The sequence below is a fragment of the Plectropomus leopardus genome, chromosome 15 (assembly GCF_026936395.1).
Source record: "Plectropomus leopardus strain MGB_pleo_1.0 chromosome 15, ASM2693639v1, whole genome shotgun sequence".
NCBI lineage: Eukaryota > Metazoa > Chordata > Actinopteri > Perciformes > Serranidae > Plectropomus > Plectropomus leopardus.
Window position 1 is genome coordinate 34,818,439 of NC_142190.1, and position 20,014 is coordinate 34,838,452.

At 39.0% G+C, this 20,014-nt stretch overlaps 1 protein-coding gene across 9 annotated transcripts in view; it reads left to right on the plus strand.

Annotated features, from left to right (window-relative positions):
- The window catches only part of nrip1b (nuclear receptor interacting protein 1b), a 134,962-nt gene that overhangs the window by 95,945 nt on the left and 19,003 nt on the right, over positions 1 to 20,014 (plus strand). The window contains exons 1-2 of one of the 9 annotated variants that reach the window (XR_015779027.1): positions 1,507 to 1,843; positions 5,834 to 6,051. The exons of 5 other annotated variants lie outside the window; for them this stretch is intronic. The gene's annotated coding sequence lies outside the window, so the exon portion shown is untranslated. Of the gene's footprint in view, positions 1 to 1,506; positions 1,844 to 5,833; positions 6,052 to 11,602; positions 12,456 to 20,014 lie in introns of those variants that run through there. 3 more of the 9 variants (XR_015779026.1, XR_015779025.1, XR_015779024.1) reach the window with 3 other exon arrangements.

The following is a 20,014-nucleotide window of genomic DNA, read 5'->3' on the forward strand; positions in this document are numbered from 1 at the left end:
TGCTTAAATCTGTTAATAAAATATGATTAAGTAAAATAAAACAACATGTTGGTGTCTGAAATTAAAGTGATATAAAAATATATAGCAACGACATTTAAGTTGCAGCTTACATGCACAAGGACGCATTCACACAAACACATACACAACATAGAATTCCAGCACAGATAGCTCCCAATGGGTTGCTTATAAAGGGGGTGATGTCATGTCTGTGGTGGAGATTGTGTCCATTTACCAGTGATCCATTTCTTGTCCAGCTGTCCTTGCTGAAACAAAGCAGAGATAAAGAAAGTAAGGACAAGAGTAAGGCAAACAGAAGGAATGTGGATGAAAGGATATATACTTTTTACCCCTCTCCCCACCTATCTTCAGACAACTTTACAGAGCTCAGGGGAACACTGGGAAATAACTTCCATACATTTAGTATTTCCTCTATGAGAGCAGTCCGGTGTGGTTCGGTCCTGTCAAAGCTGTGCTGTGAGGAGTGGTGGACATGCTGGATAATGTGGAAACAAAGGGCTAAGGGCTAAGGCAAACATTAGGAGTGAGACAAAGGACACTCCACTTAGGTCTCTTCCCATTGTCTATGAAAGTTATTTTAACTAAGGGACTTTTTAAACCCATCAGCAAATTAGGGGCTGTGCCTAGCTGCTGTGTGTGATGGGTCATGATCAAAGCCTGGAGAGTGTGTGTTTCCAGGGGACAGCTGTAAAGCATAGGACAGCAGTCACAACACGACACATGGGGCTGGGTTAGCACTGAGCGTGCGATCATGACCATGTTTTGATTGTCACAGCCGCTGTATTTACTCATGGGAAGCAGAGGATAAGTTCTTTTTCGTCTTCACTAACAACACCATGAGCACCATATGTCACAGGTCAGCAGAGGGTTTCCACACCATATGCATTCACTACTGTTTAAATTAGTCAAAATGAGTCATAAAATGATGCTAACTCTCTATTCAGAATTTTGATTCATGTTTAGTGTAAGAGGAAAAATGACTTAAGTGATAAATCCCTAATCAAAATAGTTGCTTAAGGATTTTCGGTCAATCAACTAATGCATTAATAGACCACTCATTTCAGCTCTACTAACCACTTTACTGCCTTAGATGCAGGTCTGCTATTGTTCTGTTTTATTAGCTGAACAGCCTGTCAGGTTGTGCTCTAATTTATTACTTGAAAACAAGGCATTAATTACATGGTAATTACAAGCTCTTAAAGCTACTGCTTTACTTTTGTTTATATGCCTCAAGGAAACAATTTAACCAGAACAATTAAACTTTTTGTATCGAATTAAGAAAAATTACTTTAGAAACAAGAAAAGAGAGCAGCGACCAGAAAGTAAATGAAGACAAACATAACTTTATTTTATAAATCTTCACAATGGCTGAGGTGAATGTCTATGTATTCACATTTGGTTGTCCAACAATGTCCTTTTTTGTATGAAACCCTATGCGTGTTGGTGTGACTGAAGGGCCATTATGGGACAGGCTTTTAAGGGAGATCTGGGAAGTGGAAACCTAATACTGCCTGACTGCTGCTCTTATGCACATGAACCCCACAGCTGCTGGAGAGAGAGAGAGGAATGAGAGAGAGAAAAGAGAGGAAGAAGGGAGGAGTGTGTGGTGCACTCAGTAATTAGTTGTCTGGTTTTGTATTGACCAGTCTGGTGCTTAGGCCTTGGGGACTGTTAAATTTGCTATTGAAACTGAAAGGATTATGCACCCAAAAGAAATTAAATGGGAGCAACGAATAGATCCCGAGCCAAATGGTGGACGAATGCTTTTTTTCTTCTTCTTGTTCCTTCTTCTTCACCGGCCCTCACGCTTCGTCATTAAGACAAGGTGGTATTTTGCCTGTCAGAATCTGATGTTTATCATATTGTGAGGGAAACTGAAAAATACGCTTTAGTGTCATGACTGTTTTATGCTGTGATAATGACCCCTCATTTTTTGACTCAAAAAAAACCCCAAAAAAAACAAAACAATGCACTTGTTTCTCTTTGCCAAGTATAAGATGCAGTTATTGTTGGGAATTGATGTGTCTTGGCTGAACCACCCAGAGGGCAGCTAGATCCGTGTCTCTGTTCACTCCTGCTTAGGTTGGTTCTGCTTATAACAATGGGCACTGTCTGGAAGGAACATCCTCCAAATGCCTGCAGAAAAACTGTAGCCGATTCTTTTTACATCCACATCCAGTATGGTGAAAGTGTTATCTCCTTCTTTTATGAATTTGGTGTGTTTTGGGGAGGATGGAGGGGCAGTTAGAAATGTGCTTCGGGCCATGCTGTCACACGTTCCCTTCGGAATTACTTTCAGTGTCTGTTCAGCAGGAAGTTTTAAAAAAAAAAAGTAAAATGGTGGAATTAAGATGACACTTTTCTTCCGTAAACAGACAAAGCATTTTTTGCTTTTATTCACACTCACACACCAATGACAGCAGAGCTATCAAGAGCAACTTGAGGTTCAGTGTCACTTGGAAAAGGAAGATGTGCACCCTGTGATTAATAGTCAACCGGCACTGAATTCCTCGCTCAGTAAGTTAACGTTAGCCTCCATCTGCATCGAGCATTTGAACCGGCTGAACCTCGAGTGCATCTAGTGGATGATAGAGGGGTGATGTCATGTTCTCTCTCACTGTTTGTGTAGCTGGCAGAGGCCGGCGTTCTGCTGGAGAGGGTCGCGCACTATGACTCGGTCGAGACCAGAACAGCCCAGTAGGACATTGTCCAAAAACTAGGATAAAATCAAATCACCCTGTTTGTCCCTGTTGCCAAAAAAAATCAACTTATTTCTTTGTGAGTTTCATTTTTTTTCTGATTCTGTTTTTAAGAAAGATTTGAATTCTTGCACCAACATTCCATGTTTTTAATCTGTTTCAGTCTCTTGTTACTTTTTGATCTGGATGGGAGTGAGTGCTCTTTGTAGATAAGAGATATGTGTGTAATCTACAACGAGTGCTTACTGTAAATACAATCTGGTTGAGATCCCTTTTTTGTGATTATCCCAACATGTGTACAGGAGGGCCTGTACACAGGTGGCTGTACGGTGTCCATATTAGGACATCCACATGTGTCAGGGTTCAGAGTCAGACCTTAGATGAAAAGACATCAGGTCTCAGAAAAAATACCATCAGGTCTCAGAGAAAACAATGTCAGACTTCAGAAAAAAAAGTTGTCAGACCAAACGGCCTCAAAAAAAAAAGGACTCCCGGGAATAACTGACTGCGGACCGTAAATACGTCATCCAGATGCGACTTGATGCAGGCGCTGAGTACATGGAAGAAACCTAGCATGAGTTTTATTTATTATATGTTCTTTTGAACGCTACGTTTCTTAACATTAATTATTACAGGAAATGTCCAGTTACATGTAAGTGCTGCCTTATAGCGCTAACAGCATGGATTTTGTGAAAAGCATGGTTTTTGAGAAAAATTAGATCAGTTGAGATTGCCAAAAAATATACACCTCAAAAATTACAACTCTAGCTCAAATTCTAAAGGCTACAGCAAAAGTACACGTAAACGTTTAAATGTATGTGAAGTGTAATGGTGCAGCAAATTACATAGGACTGTCGAATAACAAAATGTCAATAGTGAGACTGGTAACATCAGTACAAGTGACCTATCATGAGCTAAGCGATTAGTGCTTAGCGTTACCGTGTTAAAATACTTACCGTTTTCGAGGTCTTTTTTTAGATCCTCGTATTACTGGACTCTGGACATATTTCTGGACATTTCCTGTAATAATTAACGTTAAGAAACGTAGCGTTACGAAAGAACATATCTCAACTGTGGCTGATATAAGACAAAAGAAAGAGAATGAATAAAACTTACACTCGGTTTCTTCCATGTACTCGGCGCCTGCATCAGTACTGTTGAAGTTGCATCTGGGTGACGTATTTACTGTCTCCAGTCAGTTATTTCCGGGAGTCTGTTTTTTTCTGATGACTTTTTGTCTGAGGCTGTTTTGTCAAACGACTTTTTTTCCTGAGGCCGTTTGGTCTGACGACTTTTTTCTGAGGCCGTTTTGTCTGATGTCTTTTTTTCTGAGGCTGTTTTGTCTGACGACTTTTTCTCCGAGGCCATTTTGTCTGACAACTTTTTTTTTGACAACTTTTTGTCTGAGGACTTTTTTTCTGAGGCTGTTTGTCTGATGACTTTTTTTTTTTTCTGAAGTCTGACAGTGTTTTCTCTGAGACCTGATGGCGGTTTTCCTGAGTCCTGATGCCTCTTCATCTAAGGTCTGACTCTGAACCCTGACACCTGAGGATGTCCTAATATGGACACCGAATTGGCTGGCACTGGGCTGATGGTAACCAGACCGAATTGATGTCTGCATGTCGAAATGAATCATTAGTGTAATCTAACAGAAAGCAAAAATCTATCTTTAAAACTACATTAGGGTCACCCAAATATCACAAAACATACAATAGATAATACTACAACATAACAGCAGAGTCAAACTTAGTGAAACTCCACAGGCTGTGTACAGTGTTAATTTAACATATATCACTTGTTTCTTACAAGGGGTGATTGTGGGATTGGGGGGTGGGAATCCATGCTGTCTGACTGGCTCTTTATAAATATGAAAAATGATCAAACTCATGAGACCCCAGTAGTTGTGAAATGGAGTGCAGAGTCAGGGAAAAGAAAATAATGAAGGAAAGCTAGAGTGAGAGTCATTCCCCTGCCAGGGACATTCACCAAATGAATTTAATTTTGTGCACTTATTTGCACATGGGATGGTTACAATTGAATGAGTATTTTTTGTATTGAGCTGTATGCCATAAGAATGGCCTGGAACACATTTGTCTTATAACTATTTTATCAACATTGCTGACCAGTGCATTATGATTGCATTCACACACAATACAAAAAAATCTACATGTTGTCTGAAAAGTTCCAGTTTGAGCCCAGTTATTGCCTGTAAGCCTGAAAAAACAAACAAACAAAAAACATCAACATGAAGGAAATTGTTAAATGTTTTTAATGAGGATTGCTGTGGCTTAGAGATAGAGCAGGTCAACAATTTGATCCCTGGCTCCTCAAGGGATTGACATAGACTGTCAAAGTATCCTTGGGCACGATTCTGAACCTCAAATTGTGTGTGAGTGCGTATGAATGGTTACTGAGTAGCAGGTGGCACCTTGTGTGTGTGAATGTGACATGTAGTCTGAAAGCACTTTGAGTGGTCAAAAAGACTGGAAAACCACTATACAAGTACAGTCCATTTACCATAAAAAGTAGAAGGTCTTTTCCTTAAATAAATGGATGAAATATGTATACAGCCAGTTAATTATATTCTCATTTTACCTAAACCTACCTGCCCACCTAAACCAGATATGTATCGTTTTTATTTATTGCTGTCACAATAATCAATCACCAGACCAAATGGATTTGATAATCACAATGCAAAGAAACAACAACAGAAATACAAAATTATTAGATTAAATGAAAATTGATCTATGAAACATCTATTCATTAATTATCTTACATGGGTTAAACAACCATGTTTCTTCACATGTGCATGTTTTCCTCTGGACTCTGGACTTTGGGAAAGCTTTAAAAGGTAGCAATATATTATCTATGACTCAGCACATCTCTAACATCTCTAACTATGACCAAAGTACAAAAAACCCAAAAGTCTCTATTGCTTTTTTTATTTCAGGTGTCAGCGCAATAAAAATTATCATACCTTTAAAGATGTTTTGATGTCTGAGAACGCTGTTGAGGACATTGTGTGAGGACACTGTGGTGGTCAGAAGGCAGGCTTTGGGGTCCTCGGGCTCATCTGTAGTTATACACCTCACTGACTGAGCATTTTCCCTATCTAGGGTTCTGTGTCTTCCCTCCCCTCATCCCTTCTGTAATTGATGGCCTCATCGCGGCGGGTTTAAGCCCAGCTTTAAGCAGCTAGACAAGACCCGGGCTATCTCCGGCCAACAATGGGAGCGTGTGACATTGCCTGTGCGTCTGTCTGAAGCACGTGAAAGCAGGTGATGGCATAGTGTTGGGGCCTGCTAGGCAGCAGAGAGGATACGGGACATCCATGGTATGCAGATCTCTGCTAATTGCTCATTTTGATGCTCGTGTCTTTTTCACTCCACTGCTGTTACTCCAACATCATGTATATGTGTATCACATTCATTGCTGTTTCTTGAGGTTGCTGTTTGTGTTTCAAGACAAACCCTTTGTCCTAGCAAAAGTCTGTAAGCGATGGCTGGGATGAAGTCTGCATACACTGCTTGTGTGTATATGTGTGTGCTTCTCCATTCATGATAAAACATTTCTAAATATGTTCCTCCATTTGTGTTTTGAGTTTTAAACTGCTAGGCTGATTGCAGTGTTGACCTTGGTGGGGTGTAAATGTGTGTGGAGAGGAGGTATATATATATATATATATATATATATATCGAGAGAGAGAGAGAGAGAGAGTCCAACTTATATATTTATTAAATATTCTATGTAAATGTGCTTTTTACCAACATTTCTGGGGGCTTTTTTGCCACGGGGGAAGATGTAGAGCCGTCCCTGCAAATGTGTGTTTTCTCACCCTGCAGAGGCTTTTTGAAACAAGGATTGTGCTGTTTATATTCTACATTCATATGGAGATGAGGGGCAGAGGAGGGACAGAATCTCACATCAACTTGATCTAGTCATGAATAGCTGCCAGTGTTGGGATTGACCCAGAGCTGGCTTAAAGGCACGGCCCAGCCTCTGTCCTGAGACCACAGAGCAGAGAGCCCAGCGCATTTACACACACGTGTGTGTTTGTGCTCACATAAATATGCTCACACTAAAGATGGAAAAAGCAGATGCTCATGATTGCACTCACACAATTAGATACATTTAAGCACTCGGGAATGCTGAGAACAACCTTATTTTCTGTCACTTTCTGACAGAAAGTGACAGGGAGATGTCGATGTTGCAAGACTCTTTTTCTCTCTCACTCTCAGATCTTGTCTTTATTTTATCAACCCTCACTTCTCTCTTTTGCCCACCCAAAGCAGCTCTATACACACATGATGGTACTCCTTTAGTATGTTTGACTGGTGGTTTTAATTAATGCTTTTGTTTGTTTTTAAATGAGTTTTATTGTTAAACTGTCCAGATGCAATATAAGGAGGCACCTTACATTTAAAGAGCCAAGAATGGTACATTTGTATTTTTATTACATTTTTTCATTACATTGAACAATTCAATTGGACAATTATCTGTTTGTCTACATTTGGGATAATGTCAAAAAAGTTTTCTATTTTTTATGTAAAAAGCTGCGATTAAAAAAATAGAAGTTTAATAAAAAATCTTTGTTATTTTGTGGTTTTGTGTTAGTAGATACATACTGTATATTATAATTGTGTGAGAGAATGCAAGATGATTTGCTTTACCATGCTGTCTGTGAATTAATATTGTGTTTCTGGAGTGCCGTTTCTAATAAATTTTGAGTGTGCTTCCTTCTTGAGCGTCGCTGATACAATGGGCCTCCCAGGCCGGATGGCTGCGGCTAGATCGAGCAGCAGGGCTCCATCAAACAAGATTTGTCGCGGTGGATATTCTAGTTTTGTCCTTTAGGATAAGAGCCCACCACCCAGATTCAACGTTAGTCTGAGATACTTTATCTTTGATACAAACAGACAGTGACCTAACATGGGCCTTAAGTATTTTAAATTAACATAGAAAAAAAATAGCCTTTTGTTGTTTCCAAGCTTTTTAAAATGATCTCGGCAATTTGGGCTATTTCATAGATCGAACCATTTTTAAAATTCATAATAGAAATATTGTGAAATAAATAAAAATTGCAGAATTGCTTTTCTTAAAAAAATTAATTAAATATCAAACTGCTGCTTAAAAATGAGAGCATATTTCAAGAAAGTAGATTTTTGTTGATTTTACAAATAATACAAAAAACTAGATTTTCACTCTGTTTTTTTTTGACACAGTTGCCTGCTTTAGGTATTATTTTAATATCATTTGAGAGTTTTTCTGGTTGCTGTTATGTTGAGTGGGAGCAAAATTTCTGACGAGCTGAAACATGGTATGTCTTCCCTCAACTTCCAGGCATAAGTGTCATAAAAAGAGCAGTGCATTGCAGGTGGGCCTCAGCACGAGCGTATACTGTTTTGTCTCTCCATTAGCACCCATTCAAAAGACAATGAGTTGGAGAAGCAGACGATGGGCTTGTTAACACACATGCATTAGCAGATCAGTGTGTGTCTTTGTGAGGGAGGGGACACTCCTCTAATGTTATGATGTGAGTCTTTCACAGACAATACACTCCACTTCAAATACACAAGTGTCCGACCACTGAATGGCGAGGATTTGTTGCTCTCTACCTAATTAAACAGTGCTTTGAGTTGTGGTTTTGGTGAGAGGGCTTTGTTCCAATTCACCTTTTGAAGCTCCTTCAAAAGCTTAGTGTTTGACTCGGCTGACAGTGATGGTGCACGGATACAGGAGCTGTCTCTCTGCATGGTGATCACAGCTCTTCACACTGTGATCTACAGGGGACTTTCCAAAATGTGTTGGACTTTCCAAAATGTTGTGTGTGATCATAGTGATCATAATTGAAATGGGAGGATTTTTAACATAGAAGCCAAATGCACTCAAACAGTGTTAGGAAGACGATGCAGTGAAGATGTTTGGGATGTGCTTAGCATCATGGATTATGAGCAGGATGCACTGCAGGGGGTGAGGAGAACATTAAGAGACTGTCTGGGTTTTGTGTAGCAACCGATTGGCTTGACCTGAGCGATGGAGACACATGCCGTTTTGGCCTCAAGAAGGGACAACAGATCATGAATAATTTTAGTTCATCTTAGATCTTTCTTTGTGTGTGTTTAACACTGATCTGATGCTGTTTGGATTGACTTTTGCCTTTTATAAATATAAGAATTCAGCCTGCCATCTTATCTAGAGCTTCCTCTTTGACCACAGCCACATAAAAGCTGTTAAGATTTTGCCATGTCCTCACACATTCTGTTATGTTGTTTTTTTAAATTCTTTATTTAAAGACATGCTGTCTGCCAGGAATTTCATGCCTTTGAACTGGTGTAGTGTGTCACCCTGACAACCCTAACAGAATTTCATTAGTTTGGACATCAGCTTTGTTTTTGTGTCTCACAATGGTCTAAATGCTGTTTCACAGACTTTGAACATTTTTCAAACCCTGGATTAAGAAATAATGAGGACTGCATATATTGTACATGTACATATATTCATATATATTTATATACATGAGGAATTTTGAATATCATGTGTAACTAAAGGGATTTTTTATATTCTTATTAAAATTTAATCAATAATAGAATAGTAGTAATCAACATTGTCTGTTTGTTAGATTGCTGCCCAATCTGCATCCAGGAAACTGAAAGTGGATCAGTTCAGAGACAAAAAGAAAGCAATGCAAAAATCACAGAGTGGGAGCTGAAACTTGTAGTCCTTGCAAATGCTGCCATGCATTTGGTTGACTCCGCTGCCTTGTAATGATGGGTGTGTGCTGCTGACACGGGGTTGTGCCTTTGCGGCAGCAGGAGGAATGGAGTTGCATGGCATTTGGCTGCTGCTGTTTCCAGGAAAGATGGCATTGATGATGGCTGCTGTTTTGCTTGCATGTCCCAGGAAATATTTTCTAAAACTCTTGTTCTGGTGTGTGTTTGTGTGCGTGTGTGTGCGTGGCATAGACAATTTAGATGTAGATATTCTTACAGTCATTCACTTCCAACCTAAATGCAACTGTTACAAGTCTGAACAATACTAGATCTGTGAGTGTCAGTTCCGGAGCCCCTCCGGAATAATCTGAGATGATTTTTATATTTTTTTAATGATTATCTTTCCTGTATTCATATGGCCACATTGTATTGTCGGACAAGTTAAAAAATTAACCACAATGTGGAAATGGCAGTGGCTTAAAAAATAATTGAAATATGCTTATTGTGCCCTATTGTATTTTATTTCAAATGAAGACCACCACTTTATAATGGTATTTTTAATATTGTATATCTAAAACAGTAAAACATGGCCTTCTGCTGGTACATAATATGAGACAGGAAGGTCTGTCCCTGTCGCTGTGATTTATGTTGGTTCAGTCGAGACATCTCCTCACCCTCCACCCCCCATCTCCACCATTGTTCGTGCTCAAATCAGCCAGCTTCATTTTCAACATGGTGCTTCTACTGTTAGTCTATCACAGCTTTCTCTTTGTCTTCACCAAAAGGAGGAATAATGTTTTGCAGTATTTTGGGGTATCTTTTCTTGTATTTTACATAGATTTTGCTCCATCTCCAGTTTTAAGTTTTTCCCCTTTTAACTACAAGAGATTGCAAAGAATAATAAAATGAAATAATCACTTAACACACACACACACACACACACACACACACACACACACACACACACATATGCATACTCTATTATTATTATTATCTTAAGATTTGTCTGAATTATTTATGACTGTGAAGATGATTTTAATTACATTATAATCTCAGTAAATGTTGATCACATGAAAGTCAAAGTAATTAAATGCTAATGTTAAATTTTTTTTGCTGCTTTTTTGACAATGCTTTTCCTTATGTTTAATAACATCGTTTATTTTCACATCAAGCCACATTTGGTTGAACCTGTAGCAGACCGTTTGTACTGTTTGTATTTGGCTTGTGGTGGTAGCAATATTTTGGGAGACAGGCCTGGTCCACACTGTGGGAGCAGCCTCGATTGTTGTGTGAACACAATGCCTTTGCTTTCTTACTTCACTGGTTCCTTTGCTTTCCTTCCTCTGCCTTTGAATTTGCTCATTTTCTGCCCCGTTTTGTTCCCCGTCTGCCCCCTTCCATTGGCCCCTGCATAGCAACTTGTCACATGGAGCATGGAAGAAATAACGGTTCCTCTCTCCAGGCTTTGCTGTTATTTCTCTTTATTTACAATTTCTTTCACCTCGTGTGCTGTTTTGTTTTTAAGTCTCATTATGCATCTAAATACAGTTGAAATATATTTCATCCCTACAATGTACTGGATCTCTGTAAGATATTCTTTTAAAATATTACAAATATTTTATCATTATTTGTTGTCATGAGTAAGTGTTTGCAAATTATATTTCCTATTTATGTTACAAAATTGACTGTGTAAGAAAAGTCATGAAAAGAAACCAGTTTAAGAGGAAGTGAAGGTCATAGAATTTTAAAAAGTTGTGTAATAGACGTAAATGGACTTTTGCTTTATGGTCACCTTCTTCAGGGCCTCGGCCCTGACTGAGCAATATTGATATGTTGATACTGATCACCTCACCTTTTACTAAAGCTGTCATTAAAGCTCTCGCTTGCGTTCTCTCTTTATCACTTGACAAATTAATGTATGCTCATCCATACATTTTTTACTGCAAGAGTCCAAACAGACACACACTTTAATGTTTTAGAAATGGATATCATTGTACTAGACCTAAAATAATGATTATATTTAAGTGATGGTGGTTGATGCCAGGAATTGAAAAAGTGTATTTTGAATACTATTATAATTCTGCTTATTTCCATGTGATATTGTCTACTTTAAAAATAATTGGTTGGGTCAGATAATGCAATATGTATGCATTAATCCTTATTCTCTCTCTTTGATGAAAATGATGAAATATTGCTAAGAAGTTATTGTTAGAATTCAAGCTTATGTTTAAAGTTTTTTATCTATTTTAGGTATTCAATACTAAGGTTTCCCAATTTATTTTAATGTGAAGCAAATGCAAGAAATGGAATGTATAGCTTTACTCCTCTGATTGTGCCCTCCTTGATTTCAGTAGAAGAAAAGAAGAAGTGTATTTCTTTGCACACATGTAGACGTTTATTTAACAAATAAATACCTTTTCTAAAATATACAGTGAAAATCATATTCATCAGAATATTTTTAGAATGGTAAAATCCACCACACCTCTTTTCTGCATCAATCACTTCTCAAAATCTCATGAAACTTCAAAATTGAACTTAGCAGAAATTATTAAGGGAGAAAATATGTTAGAAATAAAAAGGACATTCTTACAATAAGTGAGAAAAGAAATACAGCTCTGGGCCCACAACACAGACCTGAGAAGACAGAGGGAAAAATGCTTGCTAAGCTATCCGTTTCACATACGCAGGGACAGAAGGTTCGATATTCATTCGATCGATGAATGAAAAGGCACAATGGCAAAATCAGACGGGCTCCTTTTCAAATCCACGTCTCCAATGTCCCCCCCACCACCCCTCCACAGTCTGCAGTCGCTGGGCGGCTGGTGTGGCAGGCACAGAGAGAAAGAGAGCGAGAGGAGAGCAGGGGTTACATCAAGGCTGCTCCTTGGACCGTGCAAACAAGTCTAGACCAGTGACCTGTTCAATGGCTCCTTTTGAGGAGTGGGGCAAGTTCGGTCATAGCGAGGAGAAAGGCAGGCACAGCCTCTTTTCACTGCCGAAGCAGCTCACAGCCTGCGATCGACAGGAGGTAAGGAGGGCCGGGAGGGCAGGCATCTGCTTCCATGGTTACGGGCTGGGTATGGGGACTCTACTATTGAGGAAGCTCCGTTCTCATGCTCCCACAGAGGCAATGTCACGCATTTTAAAAATGCGTCAGGCTGGGGCGAAGACCATATCCACCAGCGGTATAGTCGCTCTTTGAGAGGGGAAATAAAATGATAGCATGTCAGTTTTAGGAGAGAAAAAGGAGTAGGGGGATGCATCTCATGATTGTGGCAAATTCTAATTTAAAGTAAGATTTTCACGAGCTTCACTGATGTTGTGAAATTTGCTGGATCTAATTTTTGAGGTGCTTTTGTGGTGAAATTGTATTTTCTCTGTGAAAGTCAGTGGCACAGATGATTTATCTTCGAAGGGAGCAAAGGTCAAGGTTTATGTGGTGAACTCCTTTGTTGAAATGCAGAGATCATCTTAATGAGGATTTTATACAAGCAGCAATTTTCCTGTTTTAAGCACAAAAACAGGAAGGAGAGAAATTAAGTAATGTGTTTTTACTTTTTCACTGGAATTCCTTCTTTATTGTCATTTATATTTGTGGTAGAAATGTCAGTATTTATCAGCATTTAAAGGCCATTTTAATAGATCAGTTGAAGCAAACTGTGCATAATTGTTACAATAACAGAGCCTGTGTATGAGGGCTTTGAATTGCAAATCTGTCAAATATGAGGAGTCACATCTGTCTGTTTGTTTGTTGATTTGTTTGTGTTTGGGCACAAGCTGTGTGTGTGTGTGTGTGTGTGTGTGTGTGAATTGGTGTGTGCATTGAGTTGAATGGATGCTTTGGACTTTCTTCACGAAGGAGGGGTGTGTTGGAACGTTGAATCTGGTTGTGCAGCTGACGCTTTACCCTCTAACACACTCCAAACAGAACGGACAGATGGCCGGCCCTCAGGAAGGGCTCGGGGCGTTGGATTTGCTCTCAGACCGTGGGAAAGTCTTTGGCTGACTTCACCTGCTCGGGGAGCTGATGGGACTGGATTAAACAGCAATGAGAGACGAGAGAAAGGAAAACTAACAAGGACAACGATGCACAAGGCTTTGTGCAAGTGCGAGCATTTTCTCATATCTTGTTAAAGAGAGAAAATTGGGGAAACAGAGGTTTACAGTTTGAATTTACATTTATTTTGAAAGAACAGAAAACATGGCTTTTTAAAAGAAACGTCTTTTTTGTGTGATAGGGTGGATGGGTTCATTCATTTTTTTTGTATTTTAGTAATCCTAATTGGAAACAGCTGACCCTCAGTTTGTTGGGACATTAGACATGATGTTTGACCGTCTCTCTCTCTCTGGTTTTGATTATCTCTATCTCAGAGAGACGACCATGTGCATGCTTTGATTTATTGTTATTAAAAAAAATGGGACTGTTTGTCAAGCTCTGTCTGATGCATGCATACTTCAAATTCTTACTCCAGAAACCACAGGCCTTGCATTTAATGGAACATTAATTATCAGTTTTCAGTTTGAATGTGCAATAAAATGAGATGAATTGCCTGCACAGAAATATTGTGTTTTGCTCATTTCATTTAGTGTGTGGATGTCAGAAATTATAGAGAAGCAACTTAAAGGTGTGTTGACAAATGTGAATGTTCTTTTTCAGTCCTACAAAATAATTATCAAAACATCACTTTTGTATTTGGGATAGTGATCAGTGTGGCATGCAGTCCCACCTCTGTGATCTGAGTGTAGATGAAACACCATCTCTTACACTCTTGATATATCCTTTCATATTCTGCTTGGATTAGACATGATTTTTAAAGGCTTGTTACTGTAACTCATCTTTAAAATTCAGAGGATGGTGTGTGTGTATGTGTTCTGTGTGTGTGTGTGTATGTGTGTGTGTGTGTGTGTGTGTGTGTGTGTGTTGACAATGTTATGCAGATGCAACAATTTTCACTTCCTCCATGATCTGTTACACATTTAAAAAAAAAAAAATGTAAGTCCTTTATATTGCTCCTTCAGATTAAGCCCCTGTACCGACTCTGTGAAAAATACAGAAAATATATTTGTCAAGCATTTGTTGTGCACTGGCAAATAATTGCATAGTTGTCACGTTTATAACACCAGCCCAGGTGTCTCCAAATGTTGATGCTTTTCTGCTACTTTGAGTACCATGCTCTCAATGAAATACTTTATTGCAGTTTGGCTGCAAAAAAAGCATTATCAAGTAGATTACACAAGAGTTCAATCTGGGTAAGAGTCAAGTGCTCTCCATCTGAGAAGGGTGTGCATGTGTTGTTGGATTGAGGAGGCTGTGGAGAACTAATCAAATGTAGCTGTGTGCAGAGCGGTATAGTCAATGTTTGACAAGAAATGTGAACTTGACTCTGTGATCCTTAAGAGACCCTTCAGGACTTTGACATGGAGCAGTTTAGTTTTGGGTTTATTGTGGTAAATTAATTCAGATTTAATTGAAGCTGCCTCTTTTCTGGGAATGATTTGTACCATAGGGATTAGGTTATACAGTTAAAAATTTCACCAAATTCCCTACCAGAGCACTGATGATGGGACAATGTCTGTTTTTCTTTTTCCTCTTATCTCTAAAGGTGTTCACCTTATCTTTGACTCAAACAGATGTTAGGCTCCAGCTTTTTCTCCCTCTAGTTCTGTGCATGTGAGCTCATCTCAGGTACTCGCAAACATCTCAATGCAAAACACAGAAAAGAAAGATTTTTGTACATCGCAGAGCTGCATAACACTGATGAGGATGAAGTCAGTTTGTGTCAGTGGATGAACACTAATTGGGTTACAAAAGCTCATTCCCCACTCGCTTATACACTGTGTATAAATACACACTGAAAGACGTTTTGTGCTCTGGCCTCACTGACCTGTTCACATCACGGTTTATTTTTATAGCAGTAATTTGCCATTGGCACGATGGTTTGGTTTCAGAGGCCTACATCATTAATCACAGAGGGCATTACTGCAGTGTGATTACACTGTCTCTAAGTGTATTGGTGACATTACCCGCTTGTGCACTCTTTATCTCTGTCCATAACGCAAATACACACACAGCCAGCTACAAAGTATTCTCAACACACAGCACAGGAGAGAGCAGAAGTGCCTGCTCTGCCTAGCATTGTGGAAATGCTGCAAACCCATGTCTTGAGTAATAAGGGGCGTAATATTCTCACATAAAATACAAATGGAAATATCCACCGTATGATGCCGTTAGCAGGAAATTAAGGAATATTAAGAGCTGACAATAATTGAAACCATGACAAGCCAGGAAACAAATGTGTGTGTGTGTGTGTGTGTGTGTGTGTGTGTGTGTGTGTGTTTGTGTGTGAGTGTGTGTGGTGGTGGGGGATTGCTGTGTAACCTCTTTAAGATCATTACCACACACAAAATGGCCCCCTGGGGTGTGTGACACATTTCTGAATGTGCTCTTCCATGGGATTTAACGGGTTAACAGCAGACAAAGGGAGCTGGGACCATGTAGCCCAGCAGGGGAGACCCCGGTGGAAACACCAGGCTTCCTTATAATCCCTGCTCAGTCCCATCCCATTGGATCTGTCTGCAATCGTGGTTGACTGGCATGTGCTCTGTAATGGACTCCATGGCTTTGGGGTGAGAGGAGCCACATGTTTTCAACTGGAGCACACCTCTCTCTCTCTCTCTCTCTCTCTCTCTCTCTCTCTCACACACACACACACACACACACACACACACACACACACACACTCACATACACAACACAGTGAAGGCAGCAACTGTGTACACGTAACACCAACACTAATCAGTATTAACACTGATTGTGACAGTGGTGTAAATGTCCCACAGTATTTTCACGGTCAAGTGTCTGGGTATGTGATCTCCTGAGGCAAAGCTGGCCTCAAAGATTTAAGTAATACACAGACACTATAACTGAAATTCCCAGCCCCTCGCTCAAACACACACAGACACACACACACACACACACACACACACACACACACACACACACACACACACGCACGCACGCACACGCACACACACACACACACACACACACACACACACACAGGCTCTATGAGGATATTTCATTTATTTAGTCCAAGCTGACTGGGGACATGATCATTAAAATCATCAAAATATTTCGATAATATTTTTAAGAAGGCTTGCTTTGCACTGACGTTGGAAGGCTTATTAACAAATCTCATTCTTCAACATGTTTTTGCAAATCAAGCATTAATCAAAACTTAAGTGATGTTTCTAAATAACCAGATAAAACCACACAGTTCCAGCATTTGTCAAAACCTACCTGTGGTTGTAGGTTTCTTCATTAATATCAAAGTTTATGAATGTAAAAGGGCTTTAAACAATTTAGGGCAGTATGTAGACAGTTCAAATTCACAGAAGGTAATTACAAATGTGTAGCTGAAGAAATGCCTGAATAATTGTAATGTTAAATCATTGAAAAATGACTCTGGCCTGTCAAATGAATTGATGGTAATGTTTCATGAGGGAAAATTATAGAATTTGAAAATGTTTGATTCCATAAAAATTTCAGTGTTGAAATTATTCAGTTAACCTTAGTGAAATCTACATGGTGCACTGTGGATGTCGTAAGAATTCAGAGCATTTTTCCAGACCCACTCAGACGGTGCTTAGCCAGTCATTTACAAGCAAATGTTGGTTTTAGTTGGTAGGCAGTGCTGATTCACCTGCAAGTCACAATAAGAGCCGTGGACTGTGAGCGAACAGCATCTGAGCTCAAATAACCATTTAAAAATCAGCGAATATGATTTCATCTCTTGCTTATGAATTTTAGCTTCTTGACTGGTACCTCCTAATTGTGTCTGATTGTTTTGCAAAAGCCTAATTAAACTCTTGAATCGGCAATCATTTTCCCATAGCCCGATGCTAATTCACCTAATTTCCAGTGTTCTTCCTCCCATTGTCAGGTGATTGCTTTGATAATGAGAGGTTGTGCAGAGGGATTATCTTTGTGAAAGCATTTGGTAAAGACACGCAGAGAAAAGGTATCATTATGATAACTGCCTTCTCTGCCCTCTAAATGACAAGTCATCTCAATATAGACATATATGGTCCACTCCTCTGGAGATAGTCTGCGTACAGTACTTTATGCTATGAAATGTTCTGAGTTTCTTTGAAATACACCCGTTGCAAAGATCTTATTGCAGAAAGAATTGGAAAATATTACTAATATGGAGAATAACAGAAAACAGGGTGAATGTCTAGTGATTACTCCAATAACCTTTAGAGATTTACCAGATTAAAATGGAAGACTGTGTAAGGCAGTTTCAACAATAACTGAGTGCACCTTTTAATAATAGAGACAGATATTATAAATCATATTTTTGATGGCATAACTATTTGTGTCTCCTTCTGTGTTTTTATAAACACAACTGTGTTTGTAAGCCCCTTGAGTTTTAACTCATCTGCTTTTTATCCTCTTCAATGTTATGTGGATCTAAAATGAACTAATAGAAGTAAAACACTGTGCTGTTTCAGCCTCGAAATTAATGTTGTTTGGCTTTTTTTCAGTCAGGCTTATGTCAAGAGCATTTGTTATTTATCGCCACAAACATGAATAACAGCAAATCCAAACCATCTACCTACCTGCTCACATGTGCATGTCATGATCATGGAAGCTGTTGTGACAACTTAAATTATAATTTATAGTTATTTTGGTGTTAGGAACATGGAAAATTCTAATATTATTGCACCTTAAAACAACAGTTACTTACTTCTAAAAACCTAACGAAGTAGGCGGTTCCCCAAGAGACAGTTTTGGCATCTGCATTTTTCAAACTGATGTGATATCTTTTACACTCAATTATTAAAATACTGCACATAAACAACAGATCACACAAACACATCTCGAATGCTGACTGATATTCATCACTGGTTCCAGTAATGTCTCTAGTTCCTACACATTCTTATGCAGCAACTGTGTACTTTTTGATTAAATTTGATTTGGTAATTGTAACCTTATCTCTCTTGTATGCTAATTCCATCCATCATCACGTAAATTTCAGACTAAGCCTTTTGTTTCTCTGTTGTTTTTTACATATTGCCTGAGCAGCCTAATAGGAGACAAAGGTGCCACACAGTCCACCATTTGAATTGTTGTTTGAATTCATTTGAAAATGCTCAGGTCAATGAAGATGCATTCCTCTGGCTGTGTGTAATGTCATATTCATTGATCTGTAGAGTTCACTCTTTGCTCTCATGTGCAGGATACATGTATGTTTCTGACTGTGTGGAATTCATTAGGTATTGATCCCTTTTAGCAACACAGTCTGATAGCTGTCTTGTCAGGAATCAAGCTAACAATTCAGTGCCATTCAGCAACAGATTTCCCTTTTACTTTGTGACTGTTATGCATCAACATTTGTTACCCCACCAAAGGTCTATATTTCTATTGCCGAGTTTCTTTAAATGATGATGCAACTTTTTTGTATATTTGCCATAAAAATCAGCCTTTGTGCTCAGTGATAGACAATGATGCAATTTTCCTGCAGTTTTTGTGTTATTGGACTTTCTTACTTCGGAGTTTGCATGAGGTTTGGTTGTCTCTGTACAACCTCTTCCTTTCTCTTCTGCTTTCATTGTCTGATTCTGGCTCTCCATCCACCCCTCCCTGTGTGCTGATTGGCTGCCAGTTAGTCAGCTGTAGCCAATAAGCCCTGGTGGAAATCTCAGTGTTTAGTCTGGTGCTAGGCAGCAAGATCAACAGACAGGTGGGTCAGACAAAGTCATCGCTGCGGTTGGCTGCACGGCAAAGCTCTGCTAGCTTTTAAAGCAACATTACACTCTAGGTTACTGGTCACAAAACATTATTTCTGTCATCCTCAACAGTTTAGTCAATATTTGTGAGAATGTCTGCAGCTGTCTCTTCTCTGATTTAGGAAAATGCTCACTGAAAAAACCTTAATTAAACCTTAATTTGCTTTCATGACTGGATTATTCCGTTTTGCCTAGGACAATTAAGGCAAAACGAACCATAAGGTTGTATAATGAGATGCTGCTTGCTGTGCATGACATGTAGATTTCCAAAATTTATGTGAATGGTTCAACAATGTATCTCATGCAACCTCTTCTTTTGGGAATTCTGTATGCTCATGGCTGAACACTGAGGAAGAAAGGCCAAACCATAATACTCTTTACAGATGAAACAGCCTCAGCTCTGTCTCTATTATTATTAGTTATAATCTTCTGTGTAGTTTTTCTCCAATACACAAAACAGTTATCCAAATTAATATTTACAAAATGACAAATTTCTGCTGGGGTCTACCTTTGTTATTCTGTCCTTGGCAAGTCATGTCACACACTGTAATGCTTTGAAATGGCTGGGTGGGTATGGCTCTTATCATACCCAGCTGTATAAACTTCTGTCTGGATTAACCTGTTGACTGTTTTTTTTATGTCATGGCATGAAGCAACATTGAATTAATGGAGATAATAACTTTGAGCCAAAAATGTCACCCTGGCTGCTGTTGAAAAGTAAAATAAAAAAAATCCTTTCCTAATCAATTTTCCATAACCTCAATAGAAAACATTTTCAGGTGAAGAAAATATGTG